The following is a 19,826-nucleotide window of genomic DNA, read 5'->3' as shown; positions in this document are numbered from 1 at the left end:
TCAGCCAATCCACAACCACCCAAATCGCGTCAACTTCACGTGCAGTCCTCGGCAACTTGGTGATAAAGTGCATGGAAATCTATTCCCAATTCCATTGGGGAATCTCCAGAGGCTACAATGGACCATGAGGACGCTGGTGCTCGGCCTTAACCTGGCGATAGGTTAAGCACCTCTCGACTACCCAAGCCACGTCCCTCTTCATACAGGGCCACCAATAATCTCTCTTCAGGTCCAAGTACATGTTAGTGACTCCTGGATGGATCGAGAATCTCGATCCATGCACCTCCTCCATCAGAATACAGTGAGCTCCGCCAGTGTAGGGCACCCAAATCTGCCCTCGGAAAGTCATAAGCCCCCGACAATCTGACAAAAACTCAGACACTTGCCCAATTACCCGCTCCCTTTTGCGGTTCTCCGGTCTCATGGCCTCTACATGGGTCTCTCGAATGGTATTTGGATTCATCACTATCATCCTCATGCACACATCTCGGATCGGAGCACTCTCTTCTCTACGGCTCAGGGCGTCAGCTACCACATTAGCCTTGCGCGGATGGTACAAGATCTCGCAGTCATAATCTTTCACCACATCCAACCACCTCCTCTGTCTCATATTTAGGTTGGACTGATCTATGAGATACTTCAGGCTCGATGGTTTATGTATGTGGTACACCTAGCACCGTAAAGATAGTGGCGCCAAATCTTGAGGGCAAACACTACCGCCCTAACTCCAAATCATGCATGGGATACCTTGTCTCGTGAGGCTTCAGCTACCTCGAAACATATGCAATCACATGACCCCTCTACATCAACACTGCATCCATCCCTGAGATAGACGCATCACAATAGACCATAAAGTCCTCCACTCCCTCCAGAAGGGCTAACACCGGAGCTTCGCACAATCTCTGGAGAAGGGTCTCGAAAGTTTTCTGCTGCTTAGGCCCCCAAACAAAAGTAATGCCCTTCCAGGTCAACTGGGTGAGAGGAACCGCAATCTTGGAGAAACCCCTGATAAATCTCCGCTAGTAGCCGGCCAATCCCAGAAAACTCTTGATCTCGGATGGGGATATCGGCACCTCCCATCACATAACCGACTCAATTTTGGCCGGATCGACCAATATCCCGCTCTGATTAGCGAGATGTCCCAGAAACTGGACCTCTGTAACCATAAATCACACTTGGAGAATTTGGCATACAGCCTCTCCGACCTCAAAACTCCGAGATCCTCTCGCAGATGCTCCTCATGCTGCTCCCTGGATCACGAATACACTAAGATATCATCAATGAACATGATCACCGACTGGTTCAACATAGGCCTACACACCCAGTTCATGAGATCCATGAATGTCGTCGGTGTGTTGGTGAGTCCAAAAGACATCGCGACGAACTCGTAATGCCCATAACGAGTTCTAAAGGCCGTCTTCTGAATATCCTCCTCGCACACTCTCATCTGGTGATATCCAGATCTAAAATCAATCTTGGAAAACCAAGATGCCCCCTACAGCTGATCGAATAGATCATCAATCCTCGAAAGTGGATAATGGTTCTTGACCGTCAACTTGTTCAAGTCCCGATAAGTAATGCACATCCGGTGTGAACCATCCTTTTTTCTTGACAAAAAAGTTCGGCGCTCCCCATGGCGAGCTACTCGGCCGAATAAATCCCTTCCCTAGCAGCTCCTGAAGTTGTGAGGATAACTCATGCATCTCTGGCGATGCAAGGAGATAAGGTGCCTTGGCGATAGGTGCCGCTCCCGAAACCAAATCAATCCGAAACTCCACTTGCCGCTATGGAGGCACACCCGGTAAATCCTCGGGGATAACATCAGGGAACTCGCATACAATCAGAACGTCGGAGATAGAATTCGACCTCTCTGACATAGTCTGCGAATCTATCGCGTACGCCATGAATCCCATACAACCCTGCTGTACACTCTACCTTGCCCTGGCGGCATAGCAAAAAGTTGACCCAGATCTGGTACCCTCGCCATACACTGTAAGCACTCCCCCACAAGGGTCACGTATGGTGACCAACTAGCGCTCGCAGTCAATCACTGCTCCAAAGCGGCTCAGCATATCCATGCCTACGACGACACATACATCACCCATCCCGATCGGTACCAGTTCAATCGGAAACTCGACGCCAAAAATCTCCAGCACAGATCCTCGGAATACCTCGGTAGCAAAAACGCATGCTCATCTTCTATAGAAACCCTCAGAGGTCGACTCAACGCCTCACACCAGATACCGATGTGATGACTAAAGGCTATAGACACGAAGGATCGACTAGCACCCGTGTCACATAACACTAAAGACGATTCAGAACTCACATGAAATCTAGCTAAATATAGCACATGATAATCACAAAAGAGAATCTCAGAATAAATAAATAAATAAATAAGGAAATACATACCAGCCACGACATTAGGTGCAGCATGGACCTCCTCCGCTGTCAGCTAAAAAGTTCTCCCACAAGCCTTCGAAACCTCGGCCTTCACCGGCCTAACATCAGTAGCACGCAATGCAGCAGGAGTGGAACCCTTGGCTGATGCCTAAACAAGCTGAGGGCACTCGGCCTTCCAATGGCCGGTTTGATTGTAGTGGAAACAGACTGCAAAACTCTTAGGGCAATCCTTCGCCATATGCCCCTCCTTGCCATATTTGTAGCAAATCCCTGCCCGAGAAGATCCCTCATGACTCTTCCCAAACTTGCCACAAGTGCGGCCCTTCTGGCCTCCTGATCTCGAACTAGCGGGCTTAGCCCGCTTAGCTTCCGGCTGTGACTGTGCCGACCGCCGGTCTCTCCTCTGAGACTCCACATCCTCCCTTGCCTAAGTCTCCATCTCGATCTCTCTCCTCATGGCATTTTCCTAGAGCTCAGTAAATGTTCTATAAGACGAGTTCGCCACAAACTCTCTAATATCCCTCCTCATAATGCTAAAGTACCGGCTCATGCGTGCCTGCTCAGTTGCCACATGCTTAGGACAAAACAACGCCCTCTCGTGAAACATCCGCATAATCACAGTCACCGACTATGTCTTCTGTTTAAGAGACAAAAACTCCTGGGCCAACCGTTCCCTCTCCACCGAGGGAACATACTCCTCTCAGAACATCGCAACAAACCTCTCCCAAGTCACCGAAACATGCTCAGCAGGAATAAAACTGGCCGTCACAAACTTCCACCAATCCTTCGCTCCCAAGCGAAGCTGGTTCAACGCGAACCGCACCCTCAAATGATCTGAGCATGAAAAAGTGTAGAAACATCCGTCAATATCATAAATCCATCTCATCGCAGCAATCGGATCCTGTGTCCCATCAAACTCTGGTGGCTTCGTGTTGCTGAACTCCCGGTACAGCAACGAGTCACCTCCCTGCGGTCTGGCAACAACGACAACTGCAGTGGCTGCAGCAGCAACCGCCTCAGAAACTGCAGCATATCGCTCGCCAAACGTCTCGATCAAAGTGGTTTTAATAGACCCGAACATCTCCGGAATAGCCTCTCGTATGGTTGCAGCCACCTTGTCATGAATCATCCTGCGAATCTCATCATCGCTAACTCCACTATTCCCTAGGGTGTGGCGTGTACCTACCATGATGTCTCTGAAAACACAACACAAAATAATCAGAGACTTGCTCAAGCATACTCGCACTCGATTACTCATCCTTACTTGCTCCTTAGCATCCTAAGGATTCTTAGGTGGGTTGCCTGCAGATCAGGTGATTTCAGTAGTATGGGCCCAATACTACCTTCCACGCCCCACCTGTAGTCACCACAAGTCCTCCTCTTAGGATTCTAATTCACAAATACTCTATATCTCACGAATCACATACTACCTTCTTAGAAGACCCCCTTTAAGCTCATCTAAGTATCTCTTCCTAGATTATTTCCCGACTCAGAACTCAGCATATACTCAAGCAATTAACAGATAACATTAATCAAAGCATCTCCTAGGCTAAGGCATCACAAAACAGGTAACTCTAGCCCTAGCATATGAAATATCTAGCTTACCCTCTAGCATGCAATTTTAGTAAAATATCTCATAAACATCACATAACACAAAAGTAAGGGTATTTTGGGAAATTACTGTTCGGGCTCTGGCTGATTGTATACACCGCTTCAACTTGTTTTCTCTATACTCGTTCTCATTTTAGGAAAATTCTTTTCTTTTGAAAATTCTTCTCAAATCCTCAGTTTGAGTCCAAACACACCAGGAGGTGTATCCGAATCCCACAAAACAAGGCTTTGATACCAACTTGTAACAACATAAATTTTTTACCAAATTTTTAAATTTCAAACACATTCATTCCAATAATAAAACAACAAAGTGCCACAATGTTAATTCATCACAACTCATGTCCAAAAGAAAACTGTACATAAATCTCCAAGATCCTTCAATAATAAAACAATCTCCGGTGTGTGTGTGTGTGTGTACAATCAAGCCGACAACTTTCCGCGATCCTACGAAGTACCTGAAACACATAACACGTAACACGGTAAGCACAAAGCTTAGTGAGTTCCCTAAAATACCATACACAACTCATTAGCAACTCTAGGCCATAACTCAATAAAACCCTCCGGTCTATGTGTCTCAGTGGAACCCTCCAGTCCCAACTCAATAAACTTATAGTAACAATATTCAACATAAATCACAAAGACATAATGCAGAATATTACAATACATAGATAAACACATAAAATAGCTCAATCACATAAAGATACCACTCTTGGTAAGTATATTGAGAAGACCCACCTCATAAACTAGCAAGTAACAAACAGGTACTCGGAAATCCCGAACTAGCCTCCGCCTAACACATTTGATAAGCATCTATAATCAATACCCAACTCTTACTCAAATACACCAAAAGTTTCTCTAACTCTCTCTCTAGCTATTGGAATGGGTAAAAGACTATTTTGCCCCTCCACGGTCTCCATTACTTATGTTGGCCAAACCCTAAAGTCAACTCGAGCCAACAGTCCCAGTTTGACCCAACTTGCTGAGTGTACTCATGTGACCCGTTTAGTCCAGTTGTTACTCAGAGGTACTTGTGATGGTCTAGCTCGTCAAGTTAACCCCTAACTCGCTGAGTAACAACATCAACAGTTCATCGGGACAAAGCCAAACCGACTCGTCGAGTCGGCTAGTTCATTCAGACTATTTCCCCAATCAGACGATTTCAAGGCAGAAAACCTTCCCAAACTTTGGATCTACACTCTCAAGGCTCATTTATCACGTAAATTCATAGACTTTACGTCTATGCATGGCACTTTGGGCTTGAAATGCCAAGAACAAGTTCTAATAAGCGTTTTTCACTCAAGAGTTCCATTAAGGCTGAATAAAGCAGTGACCTTTGAATGCTAGGGACCTCACAAGGTCTAGATCTGATGTCCAAAATTTCATATGAACTCAATACCCTCAAAGCCCCAATAATATATTGAAAAGAAACCCTAATCTCCAAAAATATGAGATCTATCCAAACAAATGAGAAAGGTTCGAAGTTTATACATCTAACAGGAGCTATTGGATGATTAACAACAGATATAACAGCCTCCTTTTGCTCCTTGCTTGAAATCCTACTCTTCTCTTCCAAAGATACACCAAAATACTCAAATTTATCTCACACAAACACACACACACACATACACACACACACACACCTTCTCTCTCTCTCTCTCTCTCTCTCTATAAGCTCAAAGGGCGATTAGGGTTTCTCTCAGGGTAGCATAGCCGCAAATGAGGCTATAAGTGCCTTTAAATAAGCCCCAAACCTAGGAATTTAGGGTTTCTCATCCCAACGTCTACTCGACGAGTTGGCTCTCGGACTCGTCGAGTAGGTCATTAATCCCACGTGGCACATCGCGACTCTACTCGATGATTTGGAGCATCGAATCGTCGAGAAGCTCAATAGTCCTCAAAATAGATAAATAAATAAATAAACAATATACCTAGAAGTCCGGATGTTACAGAAAAACTTCCTCCTTCTTGGAAGGTTTTCAAACTATATTTTATGCACTTAACTGATGACATGAGTTTTGAGCAGCTTGTGTTGAGAATTTGGTGGAAGAAGATAACAGATTTACTGAGAAGGAAGATGCAAATTCCTTGGAACCAAGTGCAAACATTGTTGGAGAAGCAAATACTTCAAGGAAAAATCACAACAAGAAAGGGAAGTAAGGCTCCAAAAACTCTTCCAAAGATGGAAAAAATCATGGCCCTAACATGAAGAATTTCAAGAAGAATTCTGGTCCATGTTATGTTTGTGGCAAAACTAGACATAAGGCCAAAGATTGCAGATTCAGGAGGGGTAAAGGAGGAAACAATGGAGGAACCAATGGAGGAAACAATGGTGGTAATTATGGTGGAGGAAATTCTGCTCAAGCCAACATGGTTGAATCACCAAATTAGTTTGTTGTTGTGATTCAAACCAACATGGTTAGAAATTGTGTCGATTGGTGGATTGATACTGGAGCCACAAGGAACATTTGCAACTCCCGAACCATTTTTTGTACATACCAGAAAATCTCGGATTCTGAACCAATGTTTATGGGGAATGACACTACTGAAAAAGTTGAAGGAAAGGGAAAAGTGAAGCTACAATTGACTTCTGTAAAAGAACTTGTTTTAACTAATGTCTTGCATGTTCCTAAAATTACTAAGAATCGGATTTGTGGTCCTATTCTTAGTAACAAGGGATTGAAACTTGTATTTGAGTATATCAGTGTCTTACCTTTGTACTATGGTATTGAAACACCAAACAATGGTGTAACCGATGTTAATGATAATGCAAGAATGGGCACTACTAGCCCCTCTTCTATGTATATGCATGATGCTTCATTTTTGTGGCATTCTCGTTTGGGACATGTCAATTTTTGCTCTATTCAAAGAATGGCCAGAGTTGACATGTTACCAAAATTTTCATTAGAAAAAAACATAAAATGTGAGGTTTGTGTAGAATCAAAATTTTCACAACATCCTCATAAATCAGTTGAAAAATCTAATAAAATACTTGGCTTGATCCACTCCGATTTATGTGATTTTAGAGCAACACCTACAAGAGGAGTAAATAATTATTATATTTCTTTTATTGATGATTGCAACAAGTATTGTTATATTTATTTGTTAAATACCTAGGATGAAGCCTTGAATTCTTTTAAGAATTACAAGGCTGAAGTTGAAAATCAACTTGACAAAAAGATCAAAATTATAAGGTCTGATCGAGGTGGAGAATAGGAATCCAAAGACTTTGCTGAATTTTATTCTTTAAATGGTATTATACATCAAACAACTGCTCCGTATACTCCTTAACGAAATGGAGTGGCAGAAAGAACAAATATAACATTGAACAACATGATTAATTCAATGTTAAGTACTTCTGGAGAACCACGTAATTTGTGGGGAGAAGCATATCTTGCACCAAGTTCAATACTTAATAGAATTCCTCATCAAAAGAGTGATAAATCACCCTATCATTTGTGGAAAGGGAGGTTACCTTCTTATAAAAGGATGAAAGTGTGGGGTTGCCTTGCTCAGGTACAAGTACCTCTTCCTAAGAGGACTAAACTAGGACCAAAAACCATAGATTGCATCTATCTTGGCCCTGCTATGAATAGTGCATGCTATAGGTTTCTTGTGTATAAATCACATGTTGATGATATCCATAACCAAACCATCATGGTATTAGCTGAGGCTGAATTCTTTGAAAATATTTTTCCTTTTAAGGATAAAGGGAAAGAGGTTACCTGCTCTAGTAAAAGACCTCTAGATGATGGACTGAATGATACCATTCTAGACAAAAGTTTACAATCAAATGAAGAGAGTTCTTCTATGGTTCAAGAAGAGAACATAGAACCTAGAGGAAGAAAAAGGGGCAAAATTGCCAAAAATTTTGGACCTGATTACATGACCTTTGTATTGAATAATGAACCCCAAACATATAAGGAAGCTACAGACTCTTCTGAAGCTCATTATTGGAAAAAGGCAATTAAAAGTGAGATTGACTCCATTATGCATAATAACACTTGGAAATTGGTAGATTTTCCACCTGGAAAAAACCAATTGGGCATAAATGTATATTCAAGAAGAAGTTCAGACATAATGGTACCATTGAGCAGTACAAAGCTCGTTTAGTAGTTGAAGGGTATCGTTAAAAAGAGGGTCAAGACTTCTTTGACACCTATTCATCTGTTACAAGAATTACTTCAATTCGCATATTAGTATCAATTGTAGCCATTCACAATTTGGAAATACACCAAATGGATGTGAAAATTGTCTTCTTGTATGGTGAACTAGATGAAGATATATATATATATATATGAATCAACCTGAAGGGTTTGTGGTTTAAGGTCAAGAAACCAAAGTATGTAAGTTAGTTAGATCACTTTATGGACTAAAACAGGCTCCAAAGCAATGGCATGAGAAGTTTGACAATTTAACATCCCAAGATTTTACAGGTATTTCTGAATCCTCTCTTCTATTATTATCGTGTCATTTCTAGTCACTGAGGTTAGAAGATCCGACCTATGAGAAGAATAAGGCCTAAAGTTGCAACTTTGAGAACAAGACTAGTACGCTAAGCGTATAGAAGGCACGCTAAGCGTACTAGGCATGTCCTAGTACGCTGGGTGTACACTTGTGTACACTAAGCGTACTCACATCATATGAAAACCCTAATACTTAGGGTTTGAGTGCTATATAAACATCCTTATGAGCTCATAACCGTTCCTTACCTCAGCCTCCTCAGTTTTGAGCCATTTTCCCCAAACCCTGATCCCTTTGTTGAGTGTGTGAGCTTATAGAGTGTGTCTTGAGTAGTTGGAAAAGAAAGTGTTGTTGGATTAGGTGTCTAAGCCAAAACTATATTTGGTATGTAATTGACCTAGTTGTAGCATGGTCCTTTTGGGTTGCCTTCACCAGAGCAACTTGACTGGATGAGCTATGGAGAAAGAGGTTATTATGGTAAAGGAGAAATCATATTTGTTTAATTAATATTGGTCAAGAATTAATTAAAAATTAATTTTGTGGTCAAAAGAGATTAATTAAACCAAGGGGATTGATATTGTAATTATATGATAGTTGTAGTATGGGCTAAGGAACCATAAAGATAGGGTAGACGAAATCCTTATGGATAACTCATAAGATTTCATCCACGGGCTTGATTCTAGAAGGTTCTTAAGGGCTGCTTAGAGCCTAAGCTACCGAATGAGGACTTTGACTGAAACCTTAATTCCTCACCTATATAAAGGACCCTAGGCTTCCCAATTTCGGCTACCACTTGAACCCTAGAAATCATAGAGCTGATTTTGAGCCCTTCCCCTCTCTCCAAGATCATCCAACTTGCTTTGGTGTTTGGGATCCATTAGAGGCATCACATTTGAGGTGCTAGGTTTCTCAAAAGTGTAAGGTTCTTTAAGAAACAATCAAAGGTGACATTCTTACTTGTTATTTATGTTGATTTCGATTTTTTTGTATGCTAGATTACAGTTTGCAAGCCTTGGACAAATTATTGCATGTACAAACTAGAAAAACTAAATCCAAACATTAGGGTTTGCATGTGCACCATAGGATTGAAGTATTGCTTATAACCCAACAGTGGTATCAGAGCCTAGATTGTATTTCTTTTGTATTTGATGCCTTGTTTAATCGTTCATAACTTGAAAAGTCGAGAAATCTACACCCTAACAGATGAACTAGTCGAGTCACAAGATGAACTCGACGAGTCGGGCAGTCTAGGGGCTGATTTTTCGGGATTCTGACTAAAATTGAATTAGGATAATTACCAGAAACATTTTTGGCTGATAAAATCCATTTTTTTCAATAAGGTATGGATTATCATAATGCAATTCATAGATAACTTTCATAAATAAGATAATTACTTGTTTAATATGATAAAGATTAATTATTTGTATTTTGATTTGAATTATCTTGTCAAGAAAATAGATTAGGTCAAATTATGTGATGAATATTAATAATGTGATTAATTAATTAATTTTTAAAAGTTTATCTAAAAGATTATTTGAAAAGTTTCAAAACTTTCCCTCAAGTTTTGGGATTTAAATTTTTGATTAAAAGTTTTAATTTTGAAATACTTAAATCCTAATCCCTAGAATTTTACAAGTTTAAAATTCAACCCTTATACTATATTATTATAAGATTAATAATTATATATATGTATAAGATTAAGTTAGTATTACTGTTAGTAGGCCTCATTCACGAAGCCGATCTATAGGGGGGTATAAGAGATTACTGCCAAGTTCTGGGAGAGGGCCTTATTGGTTCCTCAATATGCAGGAGATGAGGAGATGCGGAGGACCCGCTATCACGAGATGTTGGGAGCTGATATTCGGGAACATGACAGTTACTCGACATGCCCGACTCTGGATTCTATGATTGCCAGGGAGAGGGAGAGAGAGATTGGTTTGGAGCACATCAGAAAGAGGAAGGCGGAAGAGGGGCAGTTGATTGGGGTTTATGGGGAAAAAACCCAAGGGATCTGACATTAGGTTGAAGGTGCCAACTTTATTGCCATAAGCACCCCATGCATCTTGTAGACTCCATTTTAGGGCCATTTGAGCCAAAACCCCCATACATGGACGTCAAGTTTGAAACTTTACGTGTATTATGGACCCTAGGTGGTAAGATCTATGTTTTGAATGCATCAAGAACCACTGAAACTGAGTGTATAGTTTTGGATATAGAGGGACTCGGCGAGTCACTCATGTGACTCAGCAAGTCGGATCGAGTTTCCCACCAAATCACATTTGATAATGGACCATGAGTTGAGTTAGAAGGACACGCAGTCTGTTGGAATCGTTAAGGACCTGAGACTCATCGGACTTGGCGAGTGTATGAACGAAATTAATGAGTTCAAGGCTATGTCCCTAGAATATGAAGATGGACTCGGTGAGTCAAGGAAAAACTCGACGAGCCAGCACTAAGCACATCACCTTGCATGAAGATGAACTCGATGAGTTCATGAGGAACTCGATGAGTCAATGAATAAACGTCCGAACTAGCATGAAGATGGGCTCGATGAGTCAAAGGATGAACTCGCCAAGTCACTTACAAAGGGTCCCGACTCTATATCAAGGAACTTGAAGAGTTGTTGGACCAACTCGGCGAGTTGACCGAAAGTTGACTTTGACCAAGGTGTTGACTTTGACTTTGACTTTGATTTAAGTTGACCATGAAATGGTAACTAAGGAAAATAATTACGTGTAGGATTTAAGAGGCGTTGATCCCGACAGAGATGATAGTTCAGACACTTCACGACACTGAGGTGAGTTACCTCCCAATAGAAGTGGGTCGAAGGGACCAATGTTGGCGCACTAGTAGTTGATTATCGTTGAGATGATTGTCTTTGTGATAATTGTCTGGTTTGGTACTACCTGATATGTTTATGTGCTATCATGATACGTTATATGTGATAGTGGTAGTAGGAGGGGAATAGTCCCCAGGTTCGGTTGTTGGGACCGAAGGGTAGGTCGGACACCCCAGATATGCTTGACAATATGTTTATGCTATGTTTAGTGTGGTAGTGGTAGGGGTGAAATAGTCCCTGGAGCCGGTTGGAATAAACCGGATGGTAGGTCAGCACCTTGGAACTGCTTGACATAGGTAGGTCAGCACCGCAGAATCGCCTGGCAGGGTAGGTCAGCACCCCAGAATTGCCCGACAGTATGTTTGTTGTATGGTATGTGGTATGATGGGGGAACTCACAAAGCTTTCGGTTTTTAGTTTTGGTTTTAGGTACCTCTTCGTCAAATTCCGGGAGGGGGCCTCATTGGTTCCTCAATATGTAGGAGATGAGGAGATGTGGAGGACCCGCTATCACGAGATGTTGGGAGCTGATATTCGGGAACATGTCAGCTACTCGACATGCCCGAATCTGGATTCTATGATTGCCAGGGCGAGGGATAGAGAGATTGATTTGGAGCACATTGGAAAGAGGAAAGCGGAAGAGGGGCAGTTGACTGGGGTTTCGGGGGAAAAAACTGACGGATCTGACGCTAGGTTGAAGGGCCAGCCAGGCCAGAGCCGCTGTAGGATATGCGGCACGCCACATGAGGGGATTTGTAGATTGGGGTCATCGGGCTCCTATAAGTGCGGCAATACTGGCGAATTTAGCAAGGACTATACTGCCCCACACCTACATTCCAGACATCGGGTTTGATTTCTTCTATTGTAACCAGAAGGGCCATAAAAGGCCGATTGCCCGAGATTGACAGCAGCAGCAGCGCCAGTGGCGGCGCTAACCCCAGCGACCCTGCGGATTACTGATGGCCGGCAGGGCAAGACAGAGGCTCCAGTAGTGAGGAGCCGAGCCTTCCAGTTGACTACCGAGGAGGCACACGTCGCACCTGATGTGGTGAAGGGTATGATTTCTTCTCCGTAGCTCTTATTTTATGTTGGTTACGATACTTATATATATGTTTTATGTGTTGTTTAGTATCGTTCCATGTGAATGGTATCCCAGTACAGCTGTTGTTTGATTCGGGTGCTACTCGATCATTTGTCTCTCTTGCCGTTAGCAAGAGGTTCCCTGAGTCTTCCGGCATATTGGATTGCCCTCTAGAGGTCAAGATTGCTAACGACCGATCAGTACGAGTAGCAGAGGTTTTCAAGTATTCCGTTTTGAGATTATCTGAGGAGTGCTACCTAGTAGATTTGGTTCGCATACCATTGCGTCGGTACAAGGTTATCACAGGGATGGACTGGTTGAGCCCCAATGGGGCAGTGATCTACTACGCACAACAGTTGGTCTGGGTTAGGACCCCAAGTGGGGGAGAGCTGGTGATTCAGGGTGAGAGGCCACAACATGGACCAGCTTTATGTTCAGCAGCGAGGGCTAGGTGCTACATTCAACAGGGTTGTGCCAGATATGTCACTTACATCATGGATACCCGAGAGGAGGGTAAGGCGACTGTGAGTGATGTGCCAGTTGTGTGAGAGCACCCGTATGTATTTCCAAAGGAGTTGCTTGGATACCTCCAGAGAGACAGGTAAACTTTAGGATCGACCTGGTCCCCACTATGACTCTGATAGCCAAGGCACCATATTGGTTGGCTCCTCCTGAGATGCGGGATTTGTCTACATAGTTGCAGGAGCTATTAGACAAGGGATTCATTAGGCCGAGCAGTTCACCCTGGGGAGCCTCGATCCTATTTGTAAAGAAGAAGGACGGGTCGCATCGGATATCTATAGACTATCAGGAGCTGAACAAGGTAACAGTGAAGAACCGTTACCCACTCCCGAGGATTGATGATCTTTTCGATAAGCTTCAGAGGGCATCTTGGTTTTCCAAGATAGACTTGCGGTCACGCTACCATCAGATGAGAGTAAGGGATGAGGATGTGCAGAAGACTGCGTTCCAACCGCACTATCGCCACTACGAGTTCGTGGTGATGCCCTCAGGCTCACTAATGCTCTTGCTATGTTCATTGACCTCATGATCCACGTATGCATGCCAATGTTGGATTGGTTTGTGATAGTTGTCATTGATGACATCTTGGTTTACTCCAAGATGCAGGAGTAGCATGAGGAACATCTGCGAGAGGTTTTGGATACCCTGCGGAGGGAGAGCTTGTATGCCAAGTTCTCCAAGTGTGAGTTCTGGTTGCGCAAGGTGTAGTTTCTTGGGCACCTTGTCAACTAGAATGGTATTTGGTCGACCCGGCCAAAGTGGAGGCCGTGATGAGATGGGAGGTTCCGAAGTCTCCATCTGAGATTCGGAGTTTCCTGGGATAGGTAGACTATTACCGGAGGTTCATTAAGGACTTCTCCAAGATAGCCGTGCCCTTGACCCGACTGACGAAGAAAGTCGTTGTATTTCGCTGGGGGCCTGAGCAACAGACAGTGTTTGAGACTATGAGGTGGAGATTATGCGAAGTGCCGATTCTAGCCCTACCGGAGGGCGCGGAGGATTTTGTGGTATACTGCATTGTGTCCATCTCAGGGTTGGGCGTGGTTCTGATGCATATAGGGCATGTGTATTGTTGGATAAGGTGTTTAAGTCCATAACTATTTCTGGTATGTACTTGACCCGACCCAGCATGGTCCATTTGGGTTGCATGGCACCATGCAATTGGATAGACTAAATGAGTGAAATAACACTTGTGGTTTATTAATATATTATAAGTTCTAATATATTAATAATATTATTTAATTAGTTTGATCAAGAATTAATTTAGAATTAATTAAGTGATCAAAAGATAACTAATTAAATATATGGGTTGATTATGTAAATCATCCATAACTTGTATAGTGGGCTAAGAGGCTCCATGGATTATCAAGTTGGGTTCCATCCATAGGATGCTCCATGGGAGTTACAAACCCATGGGTCATGGAAATGAAGAGTCATGACACATTAGGGTTTACATGGTGTAACCCAAGATGTGTCAACACTATATAAGGAACGCATTCTCCACCAAAATTAGTTACACATGAACAAGTGAGGGCTAGGCCGATTTTTGCAAGTGTAAGATTCTTTCAAAGTTTACTCCTTTGCATTTGGTGTTGTGTGAAGCATTTGAGGCATCACACTTGGGGTGCTAGGCTCACAAGGTTTCAAGGATCATAAGCAACAACAAGGTAAGTTATTCTATCTTTCATTCAAGTTAAAAAATTGTTCCCCATGTATGTTAGATAGGAATATAACCTTCCAATTCAACTTTTCATGATAATTAGAGAAACATAGATCCAAGGTTATTAGGGTTGCATGTACACTTAGGAAGTGTTAGAATGCTCAAAACCCATCAGTGGTATCAGAGCCTAGGTTTGTTTGTTCGTTATTTGTGCAAAATTGTTGAAAAAAAGTCGATTTTGTGTTGTCTGCCTGCTGATCTCGCCGAGTCCATGGGGGACTCGCCGAGTTCATGTGTAAATTCATCCTACTCGCCAAGTAGGTTCGTGCACTCGACGAGTAGGAGCCTCAGAATGCAGATTTTCGACTTTTGTTGCTGGAAATGGACTAGAAACATTACCCTAAACTGTTTTGGTACTTGAAAACTTGTTTTAGATGGTGTAATGTTTATGCTAATCCATTTTCAATGGCAATTATAAAAATTACAAGTTTTTAAGTGTAATTTTTGATTCTTGAAAGTGTTCATGTTCATGTTCTTGAACTTATGAAGATTAGATGATCATAGGAATTGCTTGTAACCTTCATGGTAGTTTAATTCATGATCATATTGTGTTTTAATGGAGTCCATAACTTGTCCTCAAGTTATGGAAAATCAAAAGTCACACTTTTATTAAAGCCATTAAAAGAACACTAGAGTTATGTAAATGAAGAGTCTTCATTTTTATTACTCAATTAACTCATAAGTTATAAGAAATGAAAAGTTTTGAAAGTTTACAAAACTTGCCCTCAAGTTTTGGAACAAGTAAAGTCTTGATTAAAACTTTAGTTCCAACCCTTAGAATTTAAAAGTTAAAATTCAACCCTTATACTTTATAATATTATAAGTTAATAATATATATATATATATATATATATATATATATATATATATATATATATATATATATATATATATATATATATATGTATGTACAAGATCAAGTCGTCTTACCACTAGTACGCCTCATTCATGAAGCCGGTCTATAAGGGGGGGTATAAGGTTGTTGCCTATAAAACGGCAACTTAATGGGTGTCTACTCTCACCCACCGCTTCCTTGATCGGTGGATGGTCGTTAGCCGAACGCGTAAGACCAGGACTTATAAATTCTCATTAAAAGTATGATGAATATTATAAAGTAACTAAATGCTTTTATTAAATTCCCAATCTTAGTTACTTTAGGAAAAATGTGAATAAGGTGCTAATCCATGAAATTACACTTTACTTTGTTTAAGTCGTTGGTGGAGCGTGTGTGGTTAACCGACACACTAACTTGGACTTAAAAAGGTAGGTAAAAGGTGACTTAAGGTTTATCATAGTATCGGTGGAGCGTGTGTGGTTTACCGGCACATCAATTGAGTGATAAACTTTAAGGGTACCAAGTGATTTGCATGGTTACTTCACACCTCGTTTTGTGATCCTCGGTATCCCAGTCACAAAACTTGGAGGGCACACTCGAGATTGAAACATGCCCTTGAAAAGTTCATTGAATCTCAAAAGAATCTAGGAATTTCTAAGAGCCAATCAAAAACCTAATATTTAATATTTCGTTTTTCATGGTGGGAATTAGTGAATCGTCATTCACCTACCTTTCAAATATGTTATAAATTGGATTACGACATACCTCTTCTAAGTTATAATATACTGTGATTGGATCCTAGCCTTAATATTACATTTGGGTGTTTTATTAAGGACTCTCTTAATATCTAAACTAATCTTGTCCTCTTCTTTCAGATGTCTTCAAACAACGCTGCTTCTGGCTCTAATCCTAATGTCTCCTTTACCCTTATGAACTTGTGTGGGAAAGTCACTTTTGATGGATCCAACGTCAATGAATGGATCAGAAACATCAGGCTGATTACTCGCTACGAGGACAAAGAATATGTCCTCGATAAGGAGCTTAAGGAGATTGATGATACCACTGCAACTCCCCAGGAGATCGCTGACTTCCAGGCACATGAAAGGGATGCTACCAAAGTGGCATGCATCATATTGGCCACCATGACAACAGAACTCCAAAAGTCCTATGAGGACTTCTACCCTTTTGAAATGCACCAAGATCTGATGGAAAGATACCATCAAAGTGCACGACAAGAGAGGTATGGAATCATCTGCTCCATGATAACAACCATGATGAAGGACGAAGAGTCTGTCACAAGCCACATGCAGAAAATGCAAAGGTATGTGGATCAGTTGCTGAAGCTTAATGTGAACTTCCCTGAGAAGCTTGCAATAGATATCATTTTGCACTCCTTACCATCGTGCTATGATCAATTCCGCATGACGTATCACATGAATAAGGAAGAGGTCACACTCAGCAAACTTCAGGGACTTCTCAAGACTGCAGAAACAGGTCTTAAGGGGAAGTCGGTTGTTAACACTCCTACTCCAAACTCCGCCCCGGTTTTGGCAATCGGGAAAATTCGAGGGAATAAGAGAAAGAGCTCTTTGAAGGGTACCAAGGCTAGGACCCTTGATGGCTCTTCTTCAAGTGGAACCAAGAAAGGTTTCGTCACTCCTTCTTCTAACCCAAAAGAGGCTGAATGCTTTTATTGCCATGAAACGTCACATTAGAAGCGGAACTGCCCAAAGTACCAGCAAGATGTGAAGGATGGGAAAGTTAAACCCAACCATTCAGGTATTTACACTATCTTATCTAATAACTCACCCCATTCTAACTCTTGGGTCCTTGATACCAGTTGTAGTATTTATATTTGTTCTGATTTGGAGGGACTAAGAAGAAGTGAGAATGTGGAGCATGGAAGAATAAACTTAATCATGGGGAATAGGAAAGCTTTACCTATCACCAAGATTGGAGTTTATACTTTATCACTAAGTAGTGGGTTTAATTTAGATTTGAATAAATGTTGTTATTCACCAGAAATGGCAACAAACATTATTTCCTTTCATGCATTGTATAAACAAGGTTTCACCTTTTCATTTGATAATGAAGTTGGTTCGATTAATGCTTTCTTTAATAATGTTCTTTATTTTAAAGCATTACCTTGTGATGGTGTGTATGAAACTGTATCTGTGGTTGATAACTTAGGAAATAATGTTTTGTGTATTGATTATGTTAATGATAATAACTTGCATAAAGCATCATTATGGCATTGTCATCTTGGGCATATAAGCAAGAAACGCATAGGCCAACTCCAAAAGGATGGAGTCTTGGAGTCATTTGACCTAAAGTTAGATGATAGTTGTGAATCATGCTTACTTGGAAAAATGACAAAGTCACCCTTCATAGGTTCTTGTGAGAGAGGTGAAGGTTTGTTGGATCTTGTACACACGGATGTGTGTGGGCCCTTCAAACATGCCACAAGGGATGCTAATTGTTATTATTTGACTTTTACTGATGAATACAATAGATATGGATATGTCTACTTAATCAAGCATAAGCCAGAGACTTTTGAGAGGTTTAAAGAGTTTAAACAGGAAGTCGAGAATTAATTGGGCAGGAACATTAAGATGCTTCGATCCAATCGAAGTGGTGAGTATCTTAGTTTAGAGTTCCTCGACTTTCTTAGGGAATGAAGGATTGTCTCACAATTGACACCTCCCAGGACACCGCAGTTGAATGGTGTGGCTGAGAGGCGTAATCGAACCTTGTTGGACATGGTTTGTTCCATGATGAGTCGAAATTCGCTACCAATCTCATTTTGGGGGTATACCTTAGAGACTGCCTCCCATATCCTTAATCTGGTCCCTACAAAGAAAGTTGCCAAAACTCCTCATGAGATGTGGACTGGTAAAGTACCCAAACTAGACAACATCAAGATTTGGGGTTGCGAGGCTTTCGTGAGACTTGAGACTCATGATAAGCTCAAACCTCGAAGCGAGAGGTGTATTTTCATCGGCTACCCACATCAATCCTTTGGTTACCTCTTCTACAGACCTAGTGAAAATGTGGTTTTTGTAGCTAGGAGGGCGTTCTTTTGAGAGATAGAGAGAGTTCATAAGCCAAGAAAACAGTGGGAGGCAAGTTTACCTTGATGAAATTCAAGAGTCAAGCGGTGAAGGAACTTCAAAACCGAGCACTCAACTTGAGGAAGAAACTCCTGTTGAGCCAATTGACAATTTTGTACCTCTGAGGCGTTCCACAAGGGTTAGGAATGCACCTGAGCATTACTATGGATTCCATATTACTGCGGAAGGTGATACACTTATCAGTGATGAGACACTGATAGGTCTGGATGAACCTAATAGTTACGCGGAAGCCATGGCAGGCCCTGAGTCCGCCAAGTGGAAAGAGGCAATGGACAGCGAGATATAGTCCATGTATGACAATCAAGTCTGAAACTTGATTGAGAATGTACCAGGTCGTAAGACTATTGGGTGTAAATGGATCCTCAAGAAAAAGACCGACATGGATGGTAATGTACACACTTATAAGGCACGACTGGTTGCAGAGGGTTTCTCACAAACTCCGGGAGTTGATTACGATGAGACCTTTTCTCCAGTGGCCAAGATTAAGTCTATTCGGGTTCCGTTAGCCATAGCCACATTTCATTACTATGAAATATGGCAAATGGATGTCAAAAATGCTTTCCTTAATGGAAAGTTGTTCGAAGATGTTTACATGAGTCAGCCAGAGGGTTTTGTCAATACAGAGTACCCTAATAGAGTGTGTAAGCTTGAGAAATCCACTTATGGATTAGAGCAAGCACCTCGCAGATGGAATCTTTTCTTTGATGAGAAAGTGAAAGAATTTGGCTTTTCTAGGAGTGAAGATGAATCTTGTGTATATGTCAAGGCTAGTGGGAGCATAGTTAGCTTTTTGGTATTGTATGTGGATGACATACTACTCATAGGAAATGACATCCCAACTATGCAGGAAGTTAAGTCCTAGCTTGAGAAGTGTTTCTCTATGAAGGACCTAGGAGAAGCTACCTATATTCTAAGGATAAGGATCTAGAGAGACTGGAGTAAAAGACTAATTGGACTTAGTCAGAGTACCTACTTGCATAAGGTGCTGAAGAGATTCAACATGCAGGAATCCAAGAAAGGAGAGTTACCCATCCAGAGTAACGCCATATTGAGTAAGACACAAAGCCCTAGTATTGAGGCTGAGATAGCAGAAATGAGTCGAATACCTTGTGCTTCGGCTGTAGGATCGATCATGTATGCTATGATGTGTACTCGACCTGATGTAGCCTTTTCCTTGAGCATGGTTAGCATGTATCAGGGAAACCCTAGCAAGGCACACTAGACTGC

Source organism: Lactuca sativa, chromosome 5, assembly GCF_002870075.4.
Source record: "Lactuca sativa cultivar Salinas chromosome 5, Lsat_Salinas_v11, whole genome shotgun sequence".
In the NCBI taxonomy this organism is placed as follows: Eukaryota; Viridiplantae; Streptophyta; class Magnoliopsida; order Asterales; family Asteraceae; genus Lactuca; species Lactuca sativa.
This window is presented reverse-complemented; position numbering follows the sequence as displayed.